This window comes from Microplitis demolitor, chromosome 6, assembly GCF_026212275.2.
Source record: "Microplitis demolitor isolate Queensland-Clemson2020A chromosome 6, iyMicDemo2.1a, whole genome shotgun sequence".
Classification (NCBI taxonomy): Eukaryota; Metazoa; Arthropoda; class Insecta; order Hymenoptera; family Braconidae; genus Microplitis; species Microplitis demolitor.
This window is the reverse complement of record NC_068550.1, coordinates 1,524,998-1,537,614: the sequence shown is the minus strand read 5'-3', so window position 1 is coordinate 1,537,614 and position 12,617 is coordinate 1,524,998. Positions and strand designations below refer to the sequence as shown.

The 12,617-nt window shown below is 31.3% G+C and overlaps 1 protein-coding gene across 5 annotated transcripts in view; it reads right to left on the bottom strand.

The window, feature by feature from the left end:
- LOC103575720 (uncharacterized) overlaps nucleotides 1–12,617 on the bottom strand; it is a 156,412-nt gene that overhangs the window by 89,886 nt on the left and 53,909 nt on the right. The gene's annotated exons all lie outside the window — the stretch shown is intronic.

Sequence of the window (12,617 nt, the reverse complement as noted above, 5' to 3'; positions counted from 1 at the left end):
AGTCGAACAACTCCGAAGTAGGCACGAGAACCAGATGGAAAGAAAGTGTCGCTAAAGAGTTTGCGAAGGCAAGTTAAGTTTGAGTGAAGACACCAAAGGGAAAGGAGTAATTTAAATAACAGCCGAACACAACTACCAAGAGGAGGAAACCTCTGGCAGTAGACTCCACTTTAGTTTACTAGAGTAACAGTAAGAGAAGTATTAGTACAGAGGTAGAGGTCCCGTCTCATCCAACCAACTCAATGTGATTTGCTCGCGTTCAATGACGCGAATCCTGACTAACCTATCTATCTATCTATACTACCACCCTCACCCTCACCCTCACCCTCACCCTCACCCTCACTGTCACCTCTGTTCTGTTCTGTTCAATCTACATTACTACCACCACCAACTCGTTAATATTTATCAGGGTACATCCTTCTAGGATCATTCCACCCCCATTTTGTGGTCCCTTTGCCCATAGTGATTGGCTTCGTTAATTGTTTGCTCGACAGTTCTATCCGTTTAAAGTACTTTACTTAACTCTTCTTATCGCAAAGACAAATCGTGACTGAAATTTGAGTTAACTTTTATAAATTTTTCTTTCAACTTCATCATCTCACTGTTTTTTTTTATTCCTTTTATCTTTACAACCATTAACTTGTCATTTTTTTTTTTTTTTTATCATAACTTATTTTTTCAGACGAGTTTTTCAGTTCATTATAAATTCTTAAAACGAATAATTATTCAAAATCAATCGATGCATTTAGTTACTTTTGAATAAGAAACTAATAAAAAAGTTTCACTAGTGTCAACTGGCTTTTGGAAAAAATAGACAGCGGTCTGTTATTAAATCAAAAAGCAATAAACGATTTTTGATAGAGAAAAAAAAATTCTATAGTTTGGTGGGTTATTAATGTACATTGACACAAAAAATAACTGCGCATCACCTAATATTGAACGAATCGAGAAAATAATTGCTACGTTAATATACATCTGATCAAAGAGAAACGATTTCGATTCAAAAGTTGAAACAATGTTAATAATAAAAAAAAAAAAAATAAAAAAAAAATAACGTGGTGGAATCGAAGTTCGAAGTTTCTGCTGACAAAGCGAGTGGCAAAATTCAAGTCTCAGTAATATTATTTAATATTTACAATTAAATTCTCGAATAATAATAATAAATAAAATTGATTGATGAAAAAAAAAATGAAACTGAAAAGCAAGTATGCACTTGGCATTACCTATAAAATCTAAAACTCGTGATGCTATTTGCCAGAGTGCAGCGGACTCTTCTTTAACCCCCTAGTAGTTCAACCCCAAACCCCTTCTTTAACCCCTCGACTCACTCCAGGTTTTTCTCAAGGGAGTAGTCACGAGCTCTTCTTCTTCTTCTTATTCTTCTTCTTCGTCTACTTTAACATTTCTATATCTATATACATATATATTACTACTACCTTCTATCTTTCGACCCGATTTCGTCCTCGTGCCTCAGTCGTACCATCTACTCCTCAACGATAATACTTTACGAGTCGCGTCGCGCTATTCCTTGCATTTACGACATCCCTTCGAGAAGAAAGAGAAGAAGGAATAAAGTGAGATAGAGAACAGAAAACAAGACTAACAAAAAAATATAAAATAACAATAAAAAAAAGAAGGAGTGCAAAAAATAAGAGATAAAGAGTAAAAAATAAAAAAGTTTAAGAGAATGTCGCTAAAATATCTTGTACTTCTTATTCCTTCTTCGGGGTACGTTAGTTGGCTGCGCGTTGTGATTCAAAACTTTTTCTTTCTTTACAAATATATATAGATAGAGAAAAATAAAACGATCGAGTGGCTTGTAGAGACGGCCGTACCTCCCGCGAGATTGTAGTCGAGTAGTTTTATAAAAGAAGAATAAGACGAATATATATATATGTATATATAGAGATAGAGAGACTAGTTTTAGAAGAAACATCAATTGTTTACATTGAAATATATATGAGACTATTTCTTGAATATCGATTCACCTATTTTTTAAAAAATTTATTCCAGGTCATGTAGCGATTTTATTTTATCATCATAAATATACATTTTATGTTTTTAGTATTTATTCAAGTTTAAATAAAATATATATTTTATTATTTTTCTTTAAATTTAGAAAAATCTTTAAATTCTGACGTTTTGAAGAAAAAAAAATTTGAATTTTTTTTTAATTGAAAAAACGTGTTATATAAACATGGAGATAGTATGAATATATATGAAGATCGAGTATAATAATTATATTTGTCGATATGATAAGAAAAAAAAAAGAATTTATTAGATCCGATCGTTATTTATCTCGACTAAGGTCATCGAGTTGACACCGACATTCTTTTTTGTCTAGTTTTTTTTTAATACTCTCTCACATTTATCTTACAAAGTAACACTTGTTTTTATACGGGACAAAAATGTATGTCTATTTTATTTATTAAGATAAAGTAAATGTCCAAGTGAAATATGTTTTACTTTCGAAAAACGGATTGACATGGAATTCAAATTCAAATTATTTATTTTTCGATTTTTAATTTTTTTATTGGATCAATTTTCAAGGCTAAAACTTTTTTCAGCTGAGCAGTGAATTTTTAAAGAGTTTATTTTAGATTTCAGTACGGTCTGATAAATCGTTAATAAATTTCGTCAATTAAATAATAAAGAAAATTTTCGTAGTTTTCAAGTGACCCACATTTTAATCTTATCGATAACAATTATCTGTCTTGTTCATAAATATTTTATTAAATTTTCCATAGACTAGACACAACAGCCGATATATTTATAGATTTTTCAGCTTTATTTGAATTATTTATCATTACTTGTCTGTCTAAATTCGTCGCCCTCACAATTAATTGTTTCATTTTTAAAAACTTCGGCAGACCGAAAATCATCAAATTTTCGCGGGAAATTAAAAATTTTTAAAAAAATAATTTATGAGTTGGAAACCCCTTAGAAAATTTAACCGCAAAAGATATTTTTGTGTAATATTTCATTCACTTTAATTTAAATATAAAATTTAATTAAAAAAAAAAAAAATGATTTTTAAAATCCACGAGTAAATTTCTTTGCCAATTAAAATTATAAAATTTGATAAATTACTGACTAAGATACGCCGGCATTATTTTTTCCAACACTCGGTATAGAGACATTAAAAAATAAAATTAAATAAATGGGTGATAAAATATAAATAATATAGATTTAGTGTTTAAATTAATAACGTCTGGGAGTTAATTAGGTGACATTTATCTGCATGCCTTGTGTCAACTGGAGAAATCTCTAAGGCCACAAGAATTTGTTAAAGATGAGCAGGATGAGACCGACAAGAATAAGTTGTCGTCGTCTTAGTAGTAGTAGTTGTAGTAGTAGTATAAGTATGAGTTGATAAAGAGGACGAAGAAGAAATGGGCGGGTAACTGGGAGTGCCATGATACGACAACAAGTACCTTCTTATATAGGTACCGAAAAAAATATATCAGAATTTGAGTTACCGAGTTTAGTACAAAGAATTTAGGCTTCCACGGCAATAAAAATATAAATAAATATTGTAAGTTTATACGAAACAGGAATAGATGATGACAAAAATGGTAAAAAAAAAATGAAGCAACTGAAAAATTGATTTAATGAGAAAAAATATAAAAATATGGAGATATTTGAGTACAGTACAGTGCTGCGTTGTTGTAAAACGTACATTTGAATTTTTTATTTATGGAAATAAATTCACGTAGGAGGTTTTCATTTGATGTAGATATATATATTTATGATTTTTATTGCAATGTTTCGGTGTAATATTAAAAGGTGGAAATATTATTTTTGTTTGAGGAGTTTAAGAGGAGGAATAATCCGTTTTATTGGATGATTATGGAGGGTAAAGTGTTGGAGGGAGTAAAATCATGTTCCATTAATAAGACTGAAGATAGAAGACAGAGAATCGAAGCCAGACGGTCTACCTACTTTCCAACAATACCCACGTCCAACTTTCTGAGAGCAATGGCTCGTATTCATCCCTTTCTCGTTCACTGAGAACGTTTTACGACTTTATTTATAGAGAACGCCCGTTTGCCAATCTCAGTTGCCGAGTAGTGTCCTAGAGGCAAACTGTTTTCAAGTAGACAAAAGGGTATTAGCCACAATGAAAAATCTTCCACGATCGCTAATAGACTTGTTCGCTTCTCCACTACCCATTTTACTCCCACTTCCTCATCACTCTTTTTGTTTTATAATTTTTTATCGTCTTACCAGTGTCCTGAGTATTCAACATTTTTTTACTCCAATTTACACATTTCTATTGACTCGATTACAGAAGAATTTTTTTTTTTTATTTCTAAGGACGAAAAAAAAATTTAAGAAAATTTGAAACTGAAATTTTATGACTCGATGTCCAGAAAATTTTTATTATCATCGTCGTCATAAAATTTATAGCACGATTTCAAATTCTCAGGGTAAAAAGGGCAAAAAAAAAAAAATTACGAACTGATCATGAAATTTTTTTTCAGCTGAAATTTTTCAAACGTCAAATAAAATTTTAAAGCTCCGTAATAAAACACTTGTAATTTTTCTCAATGGCTCTTGTTTTCAACAAGAATCAAATTAATAAAAAAAAAAAAAAAGTTTAATAAATATCAAAGTCGATAGAGCAAAGTATAAAATTTATATTAGAAAATAAAGTCAATTTAAAGTTGTAGATCCGGAAAATAAAAAATAATATCGATGACAGTTTTATTAAAGCTCGTAAATAAATAAAATGTCAGTTGTAAGTAAATTTAAACAATTAAGTCCGTAGATTTAAATTTAACGAGTATTGTAGACGTCGACAGGAACCTCGTTGTTAAAGAATGAAAATAACTGTTGATGTATTTCGCGACAAAGTGGCTTGATTGTTGTCGCGACGGTGAAAAAGTTTATCGGTCATACCGAACTGTATCCCGGTACATACATATACACGTATATGTCTAGATATAGATATATTGGAGTAACGGGAACAACAGCAACAGCAACAACAACAACAACAACTCCGAAGCGAACGCGCGTTAACATCCTACGCGGTTTTCAAGCGCGTTAGTTTATACCACCAAGTAACTGGCGGAGACATGCCCATGAACAACGTGTCCCGGCACTCTTGTATATCCAGTACACATCGAGCACCATCCCAGTCTACAGTACACACTATACACTATACAATATATATATAATACACAAGAGTGAGTGGTATAGATAGAGGAGAGTGAGTTGCAACACTAACACTCTATATATACCGGATATGTCTCTCGTACCCCGTTCAGCTCTTTCCCTGTTATCCATTACCCTCTCACCCCCATACATATATATATATATATATATATATATATATATATTTACTCCCACACCACCCTTTACTTGGCACTTTGGTACATAAAATATAACCATGCCAGTTGCTGTCTGATGCAGTTTAAATTCTATCCACCCTGTCGCCGACCCCCACCAACATATATCCATATATGTATATTTTATACTCATCTATCATTTAATTTTGACTTAATATATATCAATAGAGAATGGATTTTTGATTTAAATATTAATCAATAGTCGAAATTTATAAAATTAATATCGACCTCCAATGCACACCCCAAGTATTTTTGGAAAAATTTTTTATATCATGAGAATTTTTATGAGAAAGAGTATTTAGGGTTAATTACAAGGTTATGTTATATATATATATATATATATATTTAGCCAATTTATTATATAGTTTTGATTTTATTGAGGGTTTTAGATACGAGTACACCATTCGTAAATTTCAAATTTGGAAAAATTTTAATTTTATGATTGAGATATTTTTTTGTCAGTGAAAAGACAAAATTTTGAAGTAATAAATTTTCCAATGAAAAAAAAAAAAAAAATTATTAAATTGAAAATAAATGAATAGTAGAAAATAATTGTGTTTTGGATAAATCATCAATTAACTAGTTTTTTTCTCAAACAATCCGGGGATCGGAGTTGACGAAAAATGTTTGGCTCTTACATTAGCAAAAAATAAGCCAACAGTAAAAAACAAGTAAAATGGTTTTATATAAAAGGTAAAAAAAAAAAAAAAAAAAAAAAAAAGCAGAGAAAAATAAAATGGAATAACGTAAGAAAGGAGGACTGAAAATGAGGACAAGAGGAAAAGATACGTATACTCAGTCTATACTAACACACGTAGAAGGAAACGATCCGTGACTATTCGGGACTTTCCACTCTTACCCATCTCCCGGCGTCGAACATTCGGTAGTAGATGCCCCGAGGACACGAGGATGCTTCGATACCCAGGAGATTTCACGCAATACACTTTGCTGGATAGGAAAAAAATAAAATAAAGGAAAACAAAGAAAAATAAAATAAGAACTAGAACACGAACGAAAACGAAAACGAAACGATATAGAGCTAAGAAAACGAAAATAAGACCAACAAATGGGAATGGAAAAATAAATAAAATAAAAACAAAGAAGAAAACTAAATAAACCGCGAGTAGAGGGTGATATTGTGAAACCGGCATTACCAAGTTCGTCTAGCAAAGCGAGATGCTGGATGGTATCTATACTATAGATTTAGCTCCTCCACGGGTATTAGTAGTATTGGTATAGGTATAGGTATAGGTAGAAGGATATTTAGTATAGATGGAAAAGGCGGCAAACAACCTACCAATTGGAGGGTCCGGAAGCCTCAGGCGAGGGATAATGTGCGGCAATGTACCAGCTGCACGGTACGATGAGCAATATCTCTCAATTACTATCCTCGAATTACTGTTGCTGTTGCTGTTTCTGTACTGGTGCTTTTCCCAGTTAGCTCTATTCAAGACATACACGTACACATACATCTATGTGATAGATATTGAGAGTTTGCAGCATGTCCAAAATAATGAGCTCTCAAAAGTTGTATTGTCGTGAAAACATAAAGATCAAAACTCTAGTTAAACTTGATACAACTGACGGGAAGTTGGGTTACGTCTTGGAGATGTGCTCTGAGTAGTCGATGTCTATTGGAGGGTAAATGTCTTAAAGTCTGTTGGTAAGTAACATTAACCTATTAGCTCGGTTACCGAGAGCTATTGTGCGCCCGTCGAAGACGTTTCCGATTGTTCAACTCGGGTCTAGACTCACGGGCCATTGTTAGACTATCTAATAATACACTTGCCATTTGTCATATATCTGTCGTTGTAATTAATCATAATAGAGATATCAATCAACGTTATTATTTCATTTATCTTTACAGAGAAATGATTAATTGAGCAAGAAAGTATGCTGCTAACCACCTTCGAAGAGTGGCTGACGTTATTAATGGACTTACATATGTCTGATAATGTGAGATCTGGGTAATATCTTTTATATTTTTATGGCTTGGTGACTTCGGCTCGTTCGAGGGATCATTGCCAAATTTCCGAGCTTTCGTAATTGGATCCATAAATTATTTTACCAAATCTGATTTTTTTTTTTTAAATTACAGATAATCGACTCGTTTTTTTTTTTTTTTTTTTTTTTGCATACTAACAATTCATATTTTTTTTTTCTTGTGTCAGTTTTTTTTTTTTTTTTTTTTTTTTTTTTTTTGAATTTTAGAGAGAAATTTTCGCGAGAAAAAAATTTAAATTTTTTAAATTGAAAAAAAATAATGAGTTAGTGATTTGAATTTAAAATTGTGTCATGTTAAAATTACATTACTGTCAATGACTAATTTAGGTAACGAGAAAACGGTTTTTCGTTTACAGAAATAAAACGAAATTATATTCTATTTAAAAGACAATTTGGAAAATTTAATTAATTTTTCAGTAAATCGAACGGTTTTTTTTTTTTTTTTTTTTTCTTTTTTTTTACATGAAAAATGCATTAAAAAATGGTTAAATTAATAAGTATAATATAAAAATATAAATTACATGACATCTACACGCGAAAGCTAAAAAAAAATCAAACTAAACGTCACTCAATTAAATTAAAATTAATTAACAAAATGTTAAAATCTGTATTTTATTAAAAAAAAAAATTGACGTTGTTAATATTTAAGATAAAATGTTTGAATATCTGCATAACTAAAAAAGTTTATTAATTAACTTTTGTAAAAATAAATTAGTCCATCTTTCATAAAAATTAATTATCAAAATGTCGAAAAATCAGAATACGAATCTACTCATATATTTAAACTTCTTAATGATAAAATTAATTATATTTTTAATTAATAATTTTTTTTACAAAATTAAGTCTTATACCCATATATATTTATATATAATATTATTAAATACACATGTTTCAATATTTATATAAGTATAATTTTAAATTATATTATCCCAAGTATATTTAATTTTCATATACGAGACTAAGTAAACAAGTGATGGGTAAAATTAATTAAACATTTTCCGAGAATATTTAATGAAGTATAAATATGACAAACACATGGTAAAGTATGAAAATTAATTGTGGAAAATGATAAAGAGAAAACAAAAGTTTTGTATAAATGAGACCTACGAAATATATATATATATATATAAATATATACAGTAAAAATAGTGACAGTAGTAGTAGTAGTAATAGTAGTTATTGCAATAGTTGTAGTAGTAAGTATAAGAGACACAAGACTGTAAAGTTAATTTAGTTGTCAGCTGGACAGACAGGGCGAGACTGCACGCGAAACTATTCTCATTCCTTGAGCGAGCTTCGGGGCATTAAATGGCATACTTTAATGGGAAAACGTCAGATTTCTTCGGCAATGATGTCAGCGTCGTCTTCTCTACTCTACTCTGGTTTGGTTTTCCGTCTTGAATCATGAGTCCTTAGGACAAGAGATGAGAAAAGTATAAGAGAGCAGTAGAAGCAAAGTAGCAGCCAGCAAAGAAGAGAAAAGCAGAAACTTGAGGATGTTTTGTGAACAAGGAAAACGAGAACCGAGGAACGAAAAGAGAGAAAGGACTTTGCTGTTATGAGGTGTCGGGTAGAGAGGCTTCCACTGAGCTTGTTTCCTCGAAACTCCATCCTCAAGTTATTCTCAGTACGGGAAAATCTTAGTTTTCCTCGCTCGGGATTGTTTGATGCCAATCCTATTTTTTACGCTTATTTTTTCTCCCCTCATTTTTTTATCTGGCTTTCTGCTTTTCTACAGACTCTTTCTCTCTCAGTCTCTCCCTCTGTTTCCTCAATCCCGGAGATATTTTCTAGATCGTAAACCATGTTTGTAGAGTCATGAAACGTTCCGTGAACAGACAGAAGACCATTTACGCATTCCTATTGCTACATGTGAGACAACCGGGACAAGAGGAAAGATCACGCTGCTCCTACGTGACCTAAAGTTATCCTTGTACTTTAAAATATCAACTTTATATCTTTGTACATACTACAGTTATATCGCTTTTTTCCTATTTATTTTAACCTTCTCTTCTTCCATCTCATCTAAAATCGCTTATTGTTCTGATCTTTTTTTTTTTTATTAAATGTTTCACCTTTATATAAATCAATTTTCGAATTTTTGAACACAGTGCTACCGAAATTTATTTTTATCAAATAATCTATGAAAAATTGAGGTAAGTTAGACTTACTCCGAAAATTAAAAAATTTTTCGATTATTCTGACTCTTGACTGCAGTACGAATTTTTAAAAATAATAAATAAGACAAACGGGGCAAAATGGGTAGTTACGAAAAATACAAAAAAAATTTTTGCCTGATTTTACTGAATTAATATAAAATGAACCCGAAATCTATTTCGTGACGAAAATTTAAATTTAAATATTTTGGCGCCAAATTTATGATTTTTTAAAAATTATAGAATAAATGACAGGAAATATATTTTCAGACTCATCTCAATATACTTTCTGTTAACTCACTTCACAATGACTTAATATTTTAGTAAATACGAAAAAATTAATAAAAATAGTCATGACCCAATTGAATTAATTGATTTTGATGAATATTATTTAAAATAAATGAAACAAGTATTAAAATGTCAGATCAGTAAAATGTGACATAATTTATGGAATATTTAGTTGTAGACAAAAATAGTTAATATTTCTGTAAAGTTGCCGAGTTAAAACAATTAAATGTTAGCTGTGACGTAATCTCAAGTTTGATAATTGAATAATCTAAAAATACTTTAAATTGATTGGTAATTTTAAAAAGACAATTTTCGCTTTCAATATTAATCTCAATTAAGACAAAAAACTCGTAATTAAATTTGATTGCGCAAAAAGGCTATTTAAATATTTATTGTACTTCTGGATTCAGGAGAGAAAAAAAAATTATGAGAACCAGAGAAAAAAGAGCGGGAATAAAAAAACACACACCATGTTTTCTAATAAAGTTTTCTAATTAAATGAAATTTCTTCGTTTCCTGATTGACGACGTCATTAATCCCAAGATCTAAATTGAGATTAAGCTAATTTTCTGGATCCAGATACGGCGGATCTCTCTCAGAGATTTCTGGGTCTCTTTCTAGCCCGAGTTACCCGACGCAGTCCTCCGGCTGTTAGATTATTCGGTCATCCAAGGTTTTTCTTCATTAGAACACGCGGCGGCAGCCTCGGCGTTTGCGGAAACGAGCAGAGCAGTAGTTAAATAGAGACAGTCAGTGAATTAAGAGGGACGTCGGTAGAAAAAAGAAAGAAAGGATAACAAAAAACAACAAAAATAAATTGGGAGAAAAGATAACGACGTGTGGGAATTGATTAATCTCTGATTGAATTCCTGATTTTATCAACAAATTACATTATTATTGTTGTTGTTATTGTTATTGTTATCATGAAAAAGAGGGAGAAGGGACTGAATGGAATGATACCGATGTATTTATAAAGATAACTGGCTTGATTATCAAATAATTGTCAGAAAATGATAAAAACCGGGCAAGAATTATCTTCGGGAGGAGGAGAGTAAAAGTGTGTAGCAAGAGAGCGAGCAGGAGGATGAGGTCACCAAGTCTGGGGTTTAGTTTTGGTCTCAAGAATGAGAAAGAGCCAAGTTATTTTACCCAAGGGACGGATAGCCAGCAGAGGGAATGAGAGAAACCTTCCGCTGTGCTCTTCCGGAACGAGAGCCTCGGGGGTCAGTTCACCAATAGCTTGAGAATCTGCTCTGATTTTTCCTCCTCTTTGTCCCTTGTTCTTTTTAACTTATTTTTACCATAGTGTAGACTAGACCAGCCCCAGTCTCAGCTTTAACCCCAGCCCCAGACCCAGCCCCAGTAGCAGAACCACTGAGAAACTAGACCAGAAACCGACAACTCTGCGGTAATGGCGGTCGGATTGTGTACAAGCTAAAGAAACACAAAACTTTTACGAACAGATAGAAAAGAAAGGATGAGTAGTCTATGAAAAGGCTAATGTCTTTCAACTGTATGACCTACATAACCCCGAAATTTTACGGGCTTGTTGCAGCCGTGTCAATTTTTTTCTCTTTGCTTCCGAATTAAGAAAAATAGTTTTTCATTGGAAACCGCGGGCTCATATATTGTGAAATAAATCGATTTCGATTAAAAGTCAGCGACCAAATCGAAATTTTGCTCTAAATCAAAAAATCGTCACCTGGAATTTTTAGTGACCCATTACTTCAAAAGTATGAAAGTAAATATTTATATTCAATTTTTATAGGGCGCAGAAAAAGTGAATCAAGAAAAATATATGATAATTAATTATGTTTAATTAGTTTTTTAATGTAAAAAAATTGATAGAAGCTCATTTTAATTTTTTGAGGTTAGAAATTGTAGGAAACTTTAAATAATTAATGAATTTTGCTTTGTGACCTTTGGTGTCAAAACGTAATCACTTTTGTTACTTTGAAACTGGTGTAGTTGTAAGGATTCATAACCTAGTTGTACCCCAGAGTCTTCTCTCGGCTGATAATTAATTCCTCGATACACAAAACGGGTGGATTTAATTAATCAATCATCGAGTTATTAAGTGAATTATTGACAATATCGAAAATAAACTGAAGCCTCATTTTCAACTAATTTACCTTTTAATAACACGAAAAATGAAAATAAAAAAATCACAAGCTGTCTAAGGTTATAAACCTCGAAGCCTGCAGTTCCGATTCAACCAGCATGTTACGTCGTAAACTAAGGTTACGCTTCGTTTAACAATTTCAAAATTAAATTTACAAACTACGAGAGTTAATTATAACATGTAATATTAATGAATAATTTCATGTAGAGAAGCAAAATGGCAACTCTACAGAAGAAGTTCATTTTTTTCATCTCAAATACCATCAATTTTTCGTCCCCAATATTTTCAAATCGACATGAAAAGTTTCACTCTCCAAAATGGAATTTTTTTTGAAAAAATCTTTAGCCCGAAAATTTCCAAAATATTATTTCCACAAAACTTTCAGATATTCCAATTTACCCTGCTCTTAAAATTCTAGGCAATAAATTAAAAATGAAAATGCATTAGCAATAATGAGGATCTCGAAATTGAATTCGGAATGATAAAAAGCAAGAACGAGTACATTTAATATTTAAAGTAGGTAATGAAAAAGTATAATAGCAAAAAAAAATAAATAGCAAGAATCATCTTAGAGTTTTTCAAAGCACTTGAAAGAAACAAAGTATAATATTAGTACACAAAGTAACTAATAAATAATTCCAATAATATTTCCGGTGCTTTTACGCTTGTAATGAAACTGGTGAATGTACTATGTAC